Here is a 17,207-nt window from a genome sequence, read left to right on the forward strand (position 1 = left end):
AAATTTTACAGATCATACTAATTAGTCATCTAAAAAAAAGATAATGACCCTCTAAGTTAAATAATACTAGCAAAGTCGAAAGACTGTGTTGAGTTGATTTTGGACGGATCAAAATGAATTGATTTGAGAAATGGTCAGGTCAAGGTTACTTGGGCAATTGGGCTGAAAAGGGTTCATCAACAAAATGGACTAAACAATGGTCATAGGCTCATAGCCGACCACCCAACTATTACCACATTTTATTTTATTATGTCTATATATAACTTATCAAACAAAAGAATTCTTTTTAAAAAATTTGGACAAGTTTTTTCATGAATCAATTTGAGCTACATATCAATCTACTTTTTAGATGGAATGAATTAGACGAGACAAAAAGGATCGAGTTAATAAATTGATAAGTCAATACTCAAGGGTCATATTTTCATGGGCTAATTTTATCTCCCCTAACTAATAGGATAGTTGAACATTTGACTGGTTGGCCAAAAAAATTTACATCCACTAAGCAATATACAATAATATATACTACATATATTATGTGCATATTATTCTCTGTCGACAATTTTTTGAATGGACGGTTATTTATGGTAATTTCCCTAAATTTAATACCCAGTACTCCCACCGCACCCCACCCCACCCCCACCAAGAAGTAGTTAATTGGAGCATTATGCAACTACTACCTACAATATGTCCAAGTCCCACCTCAAAGTTAATTATTTCCACCCCTAAAATAACAAGATGCCTTTGCACATGAAGAAAATTGGACCACTTGCAGATCAAATCAATTAGGGTTCTAGGAAGATTTTGCCTAGTACTTTAGTAGCTGAAGGCATTAATCTTCAGCTTATATGTGGCTTATATTGTCCGAAACATGTGGTTTAGGGGGCAGATATATACTTCCTCCTCAAATTATCTATCGTGTTTTCTTAAAATAGTTGTCGCAAATTATTTATCATTTTAAAAGTTCAAGACAAAATTCAATATTCTTTTCCCATTTTATCTTTAATAGTAATGGTTCGTGAATTATGGAGAGATGACACATATATAGAGTAAATATTAAATAAAGAGAGATTATATCTTAAGATATAAATACGGGTAAAATAGTCAAAACCTCTCCTAATTAAAGTATTTTTATAAGGGGTGTGTAAGAGATAAACAAGATAGATAATTTGAGACGAAGGGAGTATAAGTGTCTACTACTATAATCTATAGGTAATAGCTATATGAAGTAATATACCATAACATATAAATATGAAAAATCGATTTCAAATAAAATTTGAAAATATATGGTAAAGTATTGTTATAGGGGATATTTGTTATAAAAAAAAAGTCCGACTGTGAAGTACATCCTTCCCATATAGGATCTCTAAAAAGTGTGAAACTCGTCCCTATTTAAAAGAGATGTTACGTCCAATATTTAAGCTACTTGTATAAAAGAACATTTTTCGTGGTGCACATGATATTGAGTCAATTTACTAAACTAGCTATGAGATCAATTGAAAATACAAAACTAAAAGAAACACTACGGAGAGTAATTAAAGACTAAGATATAAGTAGAAGAAATTTAAGAAAGAACAGGTGCACTATAAATTTAGCCTCCATCTTAAGAATAAACTTGAAGTGAGGTTAGATGAACTGTTACTCTAAAAATATCTGACAATTCAAGTATAGCTGGGCTGAGTGTTCTAGAAGAATCTTATGATAGATAAAGACGTCTACATAGAACTAGATTATGAGAATGAGTAGAGGAATGCTATGGTAGCTAGAGTGTTGGGCGATACGAAAATACGTACCTATCAATGTGAAATGAAGTTACCTAGAGCAAATGTGAGATTAAGACCAACATGGTTTGTGGTGGGACGGCTGGTGTTCCTCCACCTTTAACCAGAGATCTAAGGTTTGAGCTCTGGAAATGGAAAAAAAATCTATTGGAAGCGCTGCCCCCAAAATGACCCTACAACGCGCAATCCGAATTTAGTCAGACTCTAATGCCGATACCGATTATTGGGTAAGAAACTAAAAAATTGATATATATTTTCCTAAAATTATTTAGAGATATTTATGTCTATAAAAAAATGTAAAGAATTTTATTACGTTTTGTCTAATCTTCCTTCCTTTCCTTTTTAAAGAATTGATAGAATAATCTATAGAACCAAAAGCGCTTATGTGAACAACTCATAGCCCCTGGAATTAGTTTGGAGTTAAAGTGCAGTTAATATTGTTGTTTTCTTTGATAGTAGCTTTGCACCTGGTTATATAACATAAAGTAGATTAAATAAATATGTTCCCATTTGGGGATGGATTTTGGGGGTGTGGGAACTGTTGATTTACATTTTTTTGCTCGGATTGCCCTTCATTTGTGGTGGTCTTTAATTTTTGTCATTCAAATTGGTGGTCTTTAAATTTTGTCCTTCGCCTAATACCCCGAGGTTGTGGGGTCGAACTCCAGCTCAGTAAAAAAAAAATCACAATGCAGATGTTTGGATTCGCAAGGGAGAATTTTTCTTCAGAATTTTGTAAAATTCTATCCATGCAAATTCTGTGTTACTCAGCCTGGCGAATTTTTTTAAATTTTTTTTTGATTGAGCAGGTGTTTAAACCCAAAACCAAGGGATATTTATCGAGAGGAAAAAGTTAAAGACCACCAATTTGAGGGATAAAATTAAAGACCACCCCTAGCGAAGGATAATCCTGCAAATTGCCCGTTGATTTATAGTTCAAACAAAGGACTCTGATAAAGCACAAAAATTAACCGGCCCAAAAGAAAAGGAAGGTTGAGCTAGATTGTCTCGGCGTCATTTGCACTATTGTCCCTATTTTTTACTGGTCCTTATTTTTTGGCCCTCACAACAAATACTCCCTCTGTTTCAATTTATGTGAACCTATTATTATTTGGAGAATCTATGACGTGATTCTTTGACCACGTTTTATTTACACTTTTTCGAAATTATTTGAATTATAAATACAGTACTTATGTGGTTTCTAAATATATAATTTTAATTTTTACAAACTTGAAAGATTTATGTCAAAATTTATGATCAAAGTTATAAAGTTTGACCCTCATACTTCAAAAAGGTTCACATAAATTGAAACAGGGGGAATAATTTTTTGCGGGCAATAAGTTTATCTATTTTGGGAAATATACACTACATGCCCATTAGAAACTTGTTTGGCCCATGTTTGGGCTTAATGCCGCGAGTTGGCCCTTCGGTCCAAACTATTGCCAAGCGCTAGCCCAGCAGTCCATTTACTACAGAAAGATCAGACTTTAGTCGCCACAAAAAAATCAAAAAGTCATCATTAAAGGACGACGAAAAAAAATTCATATTGAGCCTTAAAAAAATATCCCAAAACATGTATAATATGTATAATTAGTAAGTATACGTTGATTGAGCCTTCAAAAATATTCCAAAACATGTATAATAATTGTATAATATTTTTATAATTATTACGTATATGTTGATTATACTTATTAAACATAAATACAACAATGATACAATTTCTATATAAGTACGATGCATTTTCTATACAACAATGATACAGTTTCTATACATATGCTGAAATTAGTTGAAAAAAGGCTACAAAATGAAATGATTTTTAAAAGGCTAAAAAATGTCTTTTAAGCTTCTTAGGCCATTTGGTTGTCAATAATATGGGCCGAATGACCATTTGTGTCATTTTTCCTTATATTTTCACATCATAATATCTTACAAGTTATACTTTGCGCCTTACAAACTTACGTCTGCTACGCATTAGTTCAATTTGGAAGGGCAAGGATGAAAGACCAGCCCATTTGAAGAACAACCCATTCAATTTCTTCATTTGTCTCAAGGTGCACCTGGCCCAACAATCTCAAAGTTTTTGGAGGTTTAGCCCAGGAGTTTGTAATATACATCATCCGCTCCACACTTCGAAGATCATAGGCTTCACGAGATTAAAACATGGGAAATAACTGATATATACAGCCCAGACATGTAATTTGTAGCCGATGTAGCACATTATATCATTGGTGTAAAGATAATGAATCTGTTCTGTATAGCTATACAGCCCAGACAACTAGTTTGCAGCAGATGTAGCCCACTATATCATCGGTATATAGATAATGTATCTGTTCTGTATAGCTATATATAGATTACATATACTCTGTATATATAATGTATAAGCAGTATAAGCTTTGTATAATCATGTATAAACACACGAAACCCACTTAAATTGCAGTGTAAAGTTAATGTATTTGTTCTGTATAATTTTATATAAATATTACATATACTATATGCCAAATATGAATCCTAACAAACTATGAAACAAAGCAGTGGCATACGCAGGACTTTTTGTAAGCAGTGTCGATATTAAAAAAAAAAAATGATATAAAAATGTTATATTAATAAAACTGCTATTCGAAGTGTGAATAAAACATAATTCCTGTAAATTATTATTGGGTCCGCCCCTGAAACAAAGTGATAGCAAAACCCATTAGAAGAGCTTCGACGAAGAAGATCGTCAAATACAAAAGACTCGCTATAGAGAGAATTCGTCGAGCACCTCATGTGCACAACATATTTAGTGCAATATGTACAAATAAGAGGGGTCATTTACCCTCCCAAATATCAGGAATTATAGTTTTCATATAGCAGCAAAACATTGAGACGCCTAACATCACAAAGCAAATCAAAACAGGAGCTCAACAGATAGGTCGAATTCCAGTGTGACAATTCGTCAAGCACCTCATGTCCTCTCCGCCGGCCATCTCCCAGTCATCAAAAGCCGAGCTTTACATCTTTCGAAGATGCCGATATCGCGGAGAGCGACACCGGACGAATGACATTACGGGCGACTGCATAAACTGTCACAGAGGGGAATCCGCTGTTCGCGGTGATTACTTCAGCGACATTTGTGATGCTGAAAATCTTGACCCAAATCAGTTGAATGCAAAACTAGATTGCCGAAGGATTAATTGGGGTAAAAAGTTTATTATTGGGCTAATTTTGGCAAACTAAGATGTCCGAACGGACATCTAGCTTAATTTTCTCTAATCTTTAATTAGTTTGATTGCACACAAAATTTAAGGAAGTATTGAAAAATGAGTATTTAGCTAGTATGACCGAACCTATACAGCTGCAAGTCATCGCTATGGAATCCACACCTGCAAACTATTCATTCGACAAGTACTTAAATTATTATTTGTCAGGAAAAGAATATTGTTTTTTTTGTCCAGTTAAGTCTTAGCCTGGTACTAATTTACTATGTTCTATTAATTACGTGTAAGGATCACCAATCAGCCACGTATTTATGCTTGTTAAATTTATATTCCCCCAACCAAATTGGATACATAGTTTAAAAAATAAATGATTTCAAACGCATAGTTTAACACACGTTCTAACGTTTGTCTGACTACAAAACATTTAAATTTATTTTTATCTTAACCACGCCATAACATTTTAAAATTAGGAATTTTCATCCAAGGTAAAACGAGAAATTCAAATTAAATTATTTTAATTATAGTAAGAAATCATTCTCTTTTATCAGACTAAAAAAGAAATATGTTCATATAAATTGAAATAAATACTGATTTTGAGTCTAGTTTTGAAGAGAGAGGGTGGATGGAAAACATTTCTGTGGTGACTCTTGAAGGCAAAATCTATAGCTGCAAGCATTGTGGAATACATCTTTGCCCTTTCTGAAGACATAATTTCTAAGGTTTATTTTCCTGTCTTTTACTAATCCATGGGCTGATCAGTTTAATTTTATCACTCATTTGTTGTTATACTTTTATAGAACTCATGATCCACTACTATTTGCAATTGGATTTTCTATATTGAGATGCTATAATCAGTGTAGATTGCAATTTTTCTCGATCATCTTAGGGAATACGTTCAATTCATTTCTCATTTAATTTGTTTTGTAACCGTTTTCCAATATATATTTTTGTCACTCCACCTATTGTCTTTAAACTCTTAAGGTTTTATGTTGGATGCTTAGATATCAAAGATCGGAGGTTGACTTTCGCTTACAGAACTTTGAGGCAAAATGTTTTGTTAAGGACGGCGTAGTCAGGGCGGAACTACAGGGTGAAGGGGGTCAACTGAACCCCTTTCTCGGAAATTTACATTGTATATATAAGGTTAATTTATTTATATATGTATAAATATTAGGTTTTGAATTCCCTTAACACAATATGAACTTCAGCTCAGCGGCCAAAGGGCATAATATCTAGCCTAATGTTGCGGGTTAATTTGAAACTCACCGGAGACATTCTTTTTACCTTTTTGAATCTCCTTGTCAAAAGTTCTGACTCTGCCCCTGGGGTAGTCAAGGAAAATGCTTTTTATTTTTTTTATTTTTTATGTATGACTATGAGGCAGAAGATAGCGCATGCATTCATCATCTAATCCCTGTTTTAAATATAATGGATCTAATCATTTAACTAAGTGTGATGATTTCTTAGTCAAAATGTCGAATATAAGGGCAGTTTTGGTTATTTGAATGGATTTAATCATTTTCCATTTTTATTCTTTGGCTTTACCAATGTTAATTAATTACTTGGAATATATTGAACGATCGAGATGATCATTACATAGTCTACTGCAGATTAAGGTCTACTTTACTTTCATCTTGAACTTTTTGAATTTGTGAACATTATTATCAACATAAAAGTCAATGCATGTTAGAATTCTGAGTCATAATATAATATTTCCTTTGTTTCAGTCCTTCCACTGCAGAAATGGGAAGGCTTATTTCGTCAATAACGTGTAAGTCTCTTCAGCTTATTTTTGTTTTAATCTTACAGTATGAAAAGATTAATTAACACTGTTATGCGTTTTTAATTCCTATATTGTCTATAATCTTTTCTTGCCACTGATGGAAATCTAAGATCAAGCTTATGCATATATCTTTGACCAAATTTTGATGCCAAGATGATAACTGTTTAATACATCCTAACTAATTAAACTTTTCCTAGTGGAAAGGGCAAGGGGAGGACCTAAATTAGTTCAACCAGAAAGTGAAAAATAAAAGAAGTTTATAGTTTTTTTCGTTTCATTCGATATCCGGTATTTGTATTGGGGCTCCGACTAATTCGGATTTACGCTCCGTAACAAGATTTTTTCTTCCCAAATAATCGAACCCGAGCTATAGTTAATGGTGGACCCAGTCCATCCCACCGCAACCCTTTATTGCTTGAAGTTTTAGTTAAACTATTCATGTTGACCACTAGCTTGCCCTCATTGACATTTAAGCAAGCTACATAACCAGTACATTAGAATGTAGAAGGTTGTACTTTGGGCTAGACCTTTTAAATTTAGAGAGTTTTACACCACAAGGCATCTCAAAGTGATTTATTCTGAAAATTAACCCTAATTTATTTTTTTATTTTTTAAAAATTAGCTAGTATAATCAGTGTATATGCATACATTTACACTGATTATACAATTATTACACGCTTATTATAAATTCTTTCTAGATTGACTATATAATTTTGTGCCGGCTATAAATTAATTAGATGGTTACGGCTAGGTGCGTTTAAATAATTTTAGCCGTTCGGCTAGAACTTGAAACTTCAATGGTGTGGACCTAGCTGAACCAGAGAGCCCCGAAGTCCCATGGGTAACAAAATTACGTTAGGTAACAAATGAATATAGGCTCAAGAAAATCCTTATATCTATAGCTTCTTCTATTTCTTGATAAAGAGCAATATGACCAATAGTGGTTCGAATGTATATAAAATGGATTTGCTTTTTTAAACGAATCTTTGCATAAATAGCCAGCATAATTCATTGATTACTTTTCCTAGTTAATATACATAAATTATACATTAATTATATACGGTTATACATATATCATATATATATATATATATATATATATATATATATATATATATATATATATATATATATATATATATATATATATATATATATATATGTTGACACCCAATTTTGTCCCGTCTCTCTGCCAAAATACCTATTTTTAAGCTTCTAATATTTTGAAAAAAAAAAAAAAAAAAAAATACATTCTGGTTACTATAATTATTAGCCTCTTATCAATACCGACATTTTATTATTCTATTATAATTATTATTATTATTATTATTATTATTATTATTATTATTTATTAATATTATTATAATTCACAATTCTTATCATTTCGGCATTTTACCAGCTTACGCATTTATCTTTGCATAAATAAATAATAGTATTTATTTAGTGCGGATTTTCAAAGAAAAGTAACATATATTATTACACGGCTATTATAACACCATATGATTTTATTACCCGAGTCTAGTAATCACATACATTTTGGTATTAAGTAATATTTTGTCACCCTCGGTATGTTCATTAATTAAAATGGGTCTTTTATTCAAATTTAGAAGTCAAACTGTTTCTTGCACTCAGTCCGTGTTTTGACTTACCGGGCTCCAAATCAAATCCCGATTGACTCCTAATATTTTTTGGACTAGTCCATATCTCTTATCTCAATTTTTAGAATAATTCGTGTTTTAATTTATTAGCCTATTCTCTTAATACCCGGTCTAAAAATTGACCCAGTCCACAAATGGACCGGGTCTGACTCGTTTACTCAAAATAAGGGGAACCCTTTTAGGGTTTCCCCTCATTTTTCTCTTCCGCCTCATCATCGCCTCTTCTCCACCATCCTCCGCCTCTCCACCTCTCCACCTTCCCGTCAATTATCACCACCATCACCACCATCGTCACCTCTACACCACCATCCCCCATCGTTCTCTTCCTCCCCTTCATCCTAAAACCTAGCCGTCGGGCACACACACCCCACTGCCACTAATTCTCACACCCATACCTCCATTACCTCCACCGTCCCACGCCTCCCTGTTCCCCATTACGACTGACACCCCTCTGTCACACCATTTCGCTTTGTCCCCCACTTCGTCACACCACCCGCTCCTCTCGTTCATCGTCATCTTCCTCTGACACCCACGTTACCCCGACACCCCCACGTATCTGTCACCTCCACCCTTCGTTGTTCCCCGCTCCTCTCAAACTCAAAATCAGTCTATAAATATTGATTTCATCATCTATTAAGGGAGGGGGAAAACGGGAAAAAACCGGAGAAAGCAGAGGAGAGGTAGCTTAACCGTAGAAATCCCCTAGTAATCAAGTGTCAAATTTAGGATAATCGCAGGAATTCCCATAGACGACATCATTTCTTTTAGCCTTATTGTTCGATATCGAGTCAAAGATCCACACCATTTTTTGTTCTGTTTTTTTTTGCTCTTGGCATCTGTTTGAACTCGAGTGTATGAGATTCGGGTTTTTCTTAGTACTTCGAAGTGGATTTGAAGTGTTCGCGGTTAATTCGAAAGCCCGTACCCACTTCGCTGCACCCGAAGAAGGTAATTCCCTTTTTATTCTTTTTTTCTGTGTTTTCATGATCAATGTGTTGGTTTTGGAACAGATGGATTAGTTAGATTAGTTCAGTCTCATGTTTAGTTAAGCTGGTTTGGTTTAATTAAGCTGGATTTTCCATTAGACTGATGTGGGATTTGAAGCATGCCTATTTGGCCTATTTCGATATATCAAGATGTGTGTCTGACTCATGGTTAGAATTGATGAATCCTGCTCAAAATAACCAAAAAATGTTTTAATATAGAGGAATGGATTACTGCTTATACTTGATTGATTAATAGCTGCCTAAATCATGCACATATCATCTTTAGTTTAAACCGAGCCTCTTCCGGTCTGCTTCATTGTTACTTTATGGCATGATTAGAAGTAAATCTGCTCATAAGTTTGGCTTTCCTTTATGGTTAATATAATCCCATTTGGTCAGTGAGGATTCCATAGGTACTAAGTGTTTATCTACGATTATACTAAGGATGATATACCTATCTGAATAGCTGGTGGTGTATGTTTAAATAATTTGTAATGCATGTTTAAAGGTTGTAACTCATTTGTTCAGGTTGTATGTCTTCCATTTTAGTGAAATAGCACACCATCTGTATAGTTGAAAGCATTATTAGATGTGTCATATGAAACTAGCTTGATTTCTGTCCCCCTTAGCTGCGCTTTAGCCTGTCTGCAGTTACTTTGGTTACAATAAACATGTTTGGTCCTGTTTAGTTTAGTTTTCGTGATCATGTTGACTGTGCATGCTTCAATGTAAGGTTCAATTGGTTTACAGGTTTGTAGTTTCCTTCTCTTTCTTGCTGAAATGCTGCTTTGTTTGCTTAAGATGAGTTTTGAAAGTAATGACTTACTAAACTGGTGATGTTACGCTCAAGTACACTTGAAAGACTTGCTTTAAGAGGAATAAATATTGGCTGGCCAATATCAGGTTGAACCCAGATTTTAGAAACAAAAGTTTGTTTCAAGTGCAAAAATAGATACTGTAAACTCAAAAGGAACATAGTATGCATGGGAACTGTGGCAGATTCAGAGAATCATTTAGAATCGAAGCTGACTAGTTAAACAAACCTACGTGATGTTCTTCTCTTATAAGAAATAAGTGTCCAGATTTCTTACTTTAGGAACTGATTCTCATTCTGTTTGGTATAGATTACCCTGGGAGGTTTCCTGATCATGATGTGGACTGTGCTAGTATAATCAAGATAGTTTATATGACTAGATACTGTCTAGGCTTTAATGAATATTGGAATAATCATCCCCTCCTGTATGAACTTGTTGGCTGTGACATCAGTGTGCTGCACCATCTACTTCTACTTATCCCCTTCCTACCTGATTTTTTCTGTGGCATGGTATACTTCAAAGTATACATAGATATAAGCCTAATATACACTCAATGTATACAAAGGTCATATATTAGTGTATACCATCCAAGTATATCAGGTGTACTCTAAATATCACGTGTTATGGCATCTGCTACTGCTGCCTACGTTTTGAGTGTTGCCCTGCTTTCGTATGTCATAAATATATAGTGGCTGAATTGTGTATACATGAAATATACTTTAAATATACATATTATATATCATCTACTGATCTACTTTGAGTTTATATTTTTTTTTACATATTTTTATCATATTCATTGAGTGTATACTAATCTTTTCCCCTTTTATCTTTTGCATAACCATCGCATACGAGTCCGAGGGACTCGTTATTTCTCCGCATTCAATGTTGGGCCAAAGCCCAACGGGATATTCTCACCGAGTCAACCCCCATCAGCTGTGCAAAATTTCTGGGCCAAGGCCCATAAAGCGGCAACAGTTCGTAGCAGCCCATTGATTATTATTGGGCCAAAGTCCAACAGCAGGCCCGATTGCAGCAGTCCAAAGAATGGACTGAACCCATTCAATTTGATTTATTTCCTCTATTTTTATTCCTTTAAGCATTTAATTTGTATTGCATGACTAACATCTTGTTTTGTTAATTTAGATGAATCCTAATGAATTAGTAGGTTTAGTTTTAGAAACGGGTAGTTGGTTTAAGGAAGACTAACAATTAATTCCATAAGTTTATTTCTCTTCTTTTTATGTTAAAATTATTTATAATGTCTAATATTTATTTTATTGGGAATAACGGATTTGCAAAATGGCATGACTATATATTAAGTAAAGAGGACCATAGTTTATTCTTATTATCATATACATTTTAAAATGTCACTAATACACGAGTATAAACTCAAGGATATTTTATAAATAACTCTTCAAGTTTGAAGTCAATCGTGTATTTTCAGTTATGCGTAGCTAATGAGAAAACGGTAAAAAGGTAAAGAAACTCGTATTAGCTATTTTTGTGTATACTCTTAAAATCATAAAAAGGGGTCAATTAATGTATGTTTAAACCTATTTCATATAGCATTATTATATTTCTTTTTTTTCAAAACCTTAATAATATTTTGTGAATTTTACCTAAAACCCTCTCGTGCGTAATATATATATATATATTTTTTAACAAGTTTTATTTCTAAATAGCATCTTATTTTAAAATCTTAGCAATATTTATAAGTTTCATTTAAAATGGCATTTAAATTTCCTTCATACAAATTATTAGTTCTTTTCTCTAAATCTTATTTTAATTAAACATGATTTTCTTCTTAAAAACTTTAGCAATATTTTAAAGTCATTTTCTAAAATTTAACCCTACATTTAATTTAATTAATTAACCTAAGTTGGTCGGATAACCGTAAGTTAACGGATTCTAAAGGATGCCTAACTCCTTCCCTTTAGGATGATATAGAGCCCTTACCTAGAATCACACTGGTTAAGCAGATTATTAATTGAGGTTTAGTTTTAACTTTCCCTTAGTTAACATCTAGGTGTCCTAATTCACCGTTAAATAATTAGGTGGCGACTCCTTAAAACAGAATAAACAGGAATCACCAATACGTCATACTCCTTAAATCAACCCGGTTAAAATGGGGTGTGACAATATATATATATATATATATATATATACCCGCCGGCTATTTTTAATTTAAGTATCTATTTAGGTCAATTCTGTTTTACTTTTAAACGTTTTGTCATTCTTGTATGTACTATACACTTCTTCTCAAATTTGATAGAGTGAACGTTAGTGCTGGCGAGAAAGAAGACAGAATGATGATAGCTGGTATGTTTACTGTGGCGGACATTTCATGTGTTCGTTGTGGATCAGTTCTGGGATGGAAACATGTAAGTCTAGAATATTATTAAAAACACTTCGTTTGGTTGCTGGTTAGGAGGTGCTTTATTTATATATTAAATTCTGCATAATTTATCATGTATAAAAGTCGACACGCTAAATATAGTGTTTGGTTAGCGATTTAGCATCCTCCGCAACTAATACATGTATAAGCCATGAGTTCTGCAGATATTAGTAACACATGAATTAGTTATGTAGGGTTTAGTTATTCTATATTCTACCCTACATAAAATAATATATAGATTCTCTTATAACTTATACATGTATTACTTATGCGGGATTGTAAACTGATAACCAAACACTGTACGGCGTACGCGATGTGCTGAGGTAGAAACTAAAATGCTACCAAACATGATACTAATTATTCTGATTTTAATACATAAATAATTCACTTCCTAACCAACAACTGTTCGACCCTTAACATGCTTGGTTTGGAAGTTTTTATTTATTATTATGAGTGCTAATAATAATAATAATAATTCAATTTCAGGAAACTGCCTATGAAGAGAGTCAAAAATTCAGAGAAGGAAAATGGGTGCTTGATCTGTGAGTTCACTTATTAAGTGTTTTTTCAATTGTTGAGTTAGCCGGTAATTAATTAGGAACGTGTTATATAAGTATATAACTCGTCTTTGAGGTGCTTCTCTTTAAATGAGCAGGCATATGATATCTAGTCCTGATGAAGCCCATATTGGAGGAAGTGATACTGATAATATGCACTCTTAATGTTTTATGTTCTTGTTATCTTTTAGATAGCCCTTTGATAAGTGTGACCAATATTTGTCAATCTGTACGGGCTTCATGCTGTCAGTCCACAGTTAAAATTCTGAGTTTATAAGTTCTTGATTTTAGAAAACGTAACTTACTAGGTTTTTGATATATTATTTAAATATACATATTAAGTGAACTTTTAGATACAAATACATGATTTGAATCAAAACTATTGAGTTCTGCATAATTATGAATTAATCTGAATTTAGTAATTTTGATTTTGATCATGTATATACATTAAAAAATTATTAAATGAGTAAAATTAATAAATTTTGAAATGAGTTTCGATGATATGGGGTTGAATTACCAATTCGAATTCATAAGGTTGAAGTTTTGAATCCACGTTTAATGACATATATGTGCTAATGCAATTCGGTCGAATTTGAGAAAGAGAAGATGGAAAACATTTATGTGATCGATGGCGTTGCTTATTGAGATTCTATAATCATTTAAGATTACTACGGAAAGAGAAATAAGAAAAAAAGTATTTAACAGAGAAAATTTAACCCTATATTAATTTTAGTAGAGTATCAAATTCATGTCTATACTTTGCTCGTACATGTGGTTTCGTTGACGTATATAAAAGATACTAGTGTCTTCGATTCTAGAAAACGTAACTTACTAGATTTTTGATATATTATTTAAATATACATATTAAGTGAACTTTTAGACACAAATACATGGATTGAATTAAATTTATTGGGTTCTCAAGATTTATGAATTCATCTGAATTAGTAATTTTGATTTTGATTATGTATATAAATTAAAAAGTTATTAAATAAGTAAAATTAATAAATTTTGAAATGAGTTTCGATAGTGTGGGGTTGAATTACGAATTCGAATTCATAAAGTTGAAAGTTTGAATCTGCATTTAATGACATAGATGTGCTAATGCAATCAATTCGATCGAATTTGAGAAAGAGAAGATGGAAAACATTTCTGTGATCGATGAATACTCACAGTAAAATTAAATTTATAATTATTTTTCCCCGCTTTTTGTGACATTAAGTTATTGAAGAAGTAGTTCAACGTTTTTTGAGAACTCCTAAAAATTAAATTATAATATAAAAGTATTTGAAAGTTGAAGATTTTTTTTTCAAATAAATTCATGATATAAGAGCTCTTCTCTTTTTTATTTCATTGAATGCTTTTGAGAATGTAAATGGAACTTTATTATATGTTGGATTAATTTCACTCATTTTTCTGAATTAAATCAATGTTCACTAAATAACTATTAAAAAAATATATTTAAGTGTTCAAGAAATGCTGGCACAATTTTCAGCATCAAACGAATAAAGAAACTATGATTTATTAATAGTGAATAAGTGACGTTATAATTAATGGGAAATGAAATTATGCATTACAAAGCAATAGTCTATTGACAAGGCTAATCATTTGTTTGCAAATGTTTTTCTTTTTTTCTTTTGCTTTATCGCACTGGATATTTATTTATTGTTGAAATTCAACATCAAATAGGCCGGTGCAAGTTTCCTGCAAAACGTTCCAAGAAGAAAGAACACGTACGACGGTCATTACTTAAATTAATAAACAACACAACACTATATTCATTGATTTTATTAGCTATCTTAAAGACACTACTTTCAATAGCAAGGTCATCCTATAAGAACTCAACAAATTATTCATAATAATGTTAAATTCTAAAATCTCTAGCGGAGTGCCACACACACAATATTGTAAGTGGAATCTATATATAGTTTTTGAGCTTAAGATAGAAGAAAAAAATCAATAAATAGACTTGTAAATATCTATGTTAGTGATATCCATCTCAGAAGACAGATTCATTAAGATATGAATACACTACTAAAAAAACTGTATTTTCCGACCTAAAAAAACCGACCTCTGTTGAGGTCGGTAAATCGTAATATTAATTTTTTGATATTTTTAAAAATAAACCGACCTCATGAGGTCGGTAATATTGTACCAAAATTTAAAAAAATAAAGTACCGACCTCTGTAGTTCGGAAATTCATTTGATGCTAAATATTATAATTTTATTTTTAATTTAAAAAAATACCGACCTCACGAGGTCGGTTTATTAAAAAAAAATTCAATTATTTTAAATATACCGACCTCATGAGGTCGGTATTCTTTTAAATTAAAAATAAAATTAAAAAATAATATACATACCGATCTCATGAGGTCGGTATTCTTTTAAATTAAAAATAAAATTAAAAAATAATATACATACCGACCTCATGAGGCCGGTATAATTACTCAAGTAAAATAAAATACAGACCCTCAATTAATCGATCTTTCCCCTTTCTCTCTCTCTTCCTCTCACTTTCTCTCTCCCCCATCTCTTTCTAACCCTAATAATTAACGAGCTGCCAGTCACGGTCGTCATCTGCCATTGATGGTCGCCGCCATCTGCCATTGACGTCCTTTTCCCTTTCTCTCTCTTTTGATCTCACGCTTTCTCTCCCCCTCTCTCTAACCCTAAAAACGCCGCCTGCTAGTCACCGTCGACCCTGCCAGTCACCGTCGCCGCCGTATACCGTTGCCGTCGCCAGCCTATGTGACAATTTCAGGTATGCTTTCTTTGTTTTCTTCTTCAAAATTGCATGTAAGATTTTGAACGACTATTCTTCTTCCTTGTTTCTTAGTTCTTTTGGTTACCCAGATCCTTATTCTTGTCTTGTTGGAATACAGTTGAGTTGTTGCGAAATACCATATAAATTATTTGTAATCGACTACAAGGGTAGTTATTATAGTGGAAAGTGATTAAAATATTACATTGTCTTTTAGGTGTATTTGGTTAATCTTATTTCGCGATTCTCTGCTTTTCTTGGGGTATCTATATTTTTGTTCTTTATTTTTACATTTCTATATGCAGAAGAGCTAGTAGGGAGATGAAGTAGATTTTGTTGAGAATCAACCATTATAGTATGTAGGGATGGCAACGGGGCAGGGCGGGTGCGGGGCGGTGCGGGTTTTGCCTTAAGCGGGGCGGTGCGGGTCTGTCTCTGTGCGGGTGCGGTGTGGGGCGGGGCGGGGCGGGGCGGGTTGAAAGTCCTTTTTAAGAATTTAGTGCGGGTGTGGGGCGGGTTGTGGGTTTCCTCCCTTAACATATCTGAGTATCATGCTTCCATCTACTTTGCGTATAATCAATGTGTTCCATAATCTTCTCTTCCAGCATTGTGTGCAAATAGTATGTAGAAGTGCTGGCAATCAAAATAGATAATCTAAGCTCTGTAGGTTCACAAAAAGTCAACAGAGAAACTTTTTCCAAAAAAGTTATCTTTTATGCTTTTATACTGTTAAAGGGAGATTAGGTAGATTGTATATTTGAAAAGAAGGGAAGGAATCTATTTTGTTTTTCATTAATTTATAATGTTTGCCATTTGAAATCTGATAAAAATGGAGCTTTAAGAAAACAGAGCAAACAGCAAAAGAGAGAACATACAGTTGAAGAAGTCAAAAGAGCAGGGGATTCATTTTTTCAGAAACGTGGGGCGATGCTGTGCGGGTGTGGGTGCGGGGCGGGGGGGGGGGGGGGGTTGCAATGTTGCGGGTTAAGACAAAACCCGCACCGCACCATTGCCATCCCTATCTTTGTGCAGAAAACTCAAAAAAACAAAAAAAAAAAAAACACACACACACACACAAAAAAAAAAAAAAAAAAAATGGAGATAGAGATGACACAAGAAGAATCGTCATATGAGTTGGATGTTGGTAATCTAATGGCTTCATACCCACATCACAACTTTGTATCTCCACCTTCTTCCAGGTTTCACTTTCTTGAAAAAATATACCCTTTTTTTTTAACATGATTTTTTCTTATGTTATGGTTGTTTTCTTGATTTGGGAT

The 17,207-nt window shown here is 33.1% G+C and overlaps 1 pseudogene; it reads left to right on the forward strand.

The window, feature by feature from the left end:
• Nucleotides 1-5,597: 5,597 nt before the first annotated feature.
• LOC132642265 (protein yippee-like) lies at nt 5,598-13,158 on the forward strand (annotated as a pseudogene).
• The last annotated feature ends 4,049 nt before the right edge of the window (nt 13,159-17,207 follow it).

The sequence above is a fragment of the Lycium barbarum genome, chromosome 5, assembly GCF_019175385.1.
Source record: "Lycium barbarum isolate Lr01 chromosome 5, ASM1917538v2, whole genome shotgun sequence".
Lineage (NCBI taxonomy): Eukaryota > Viridiplantae > Streptophyta > Magnoliopsida > Solanales > Solanaceae > Lycium > Lycium barbarum.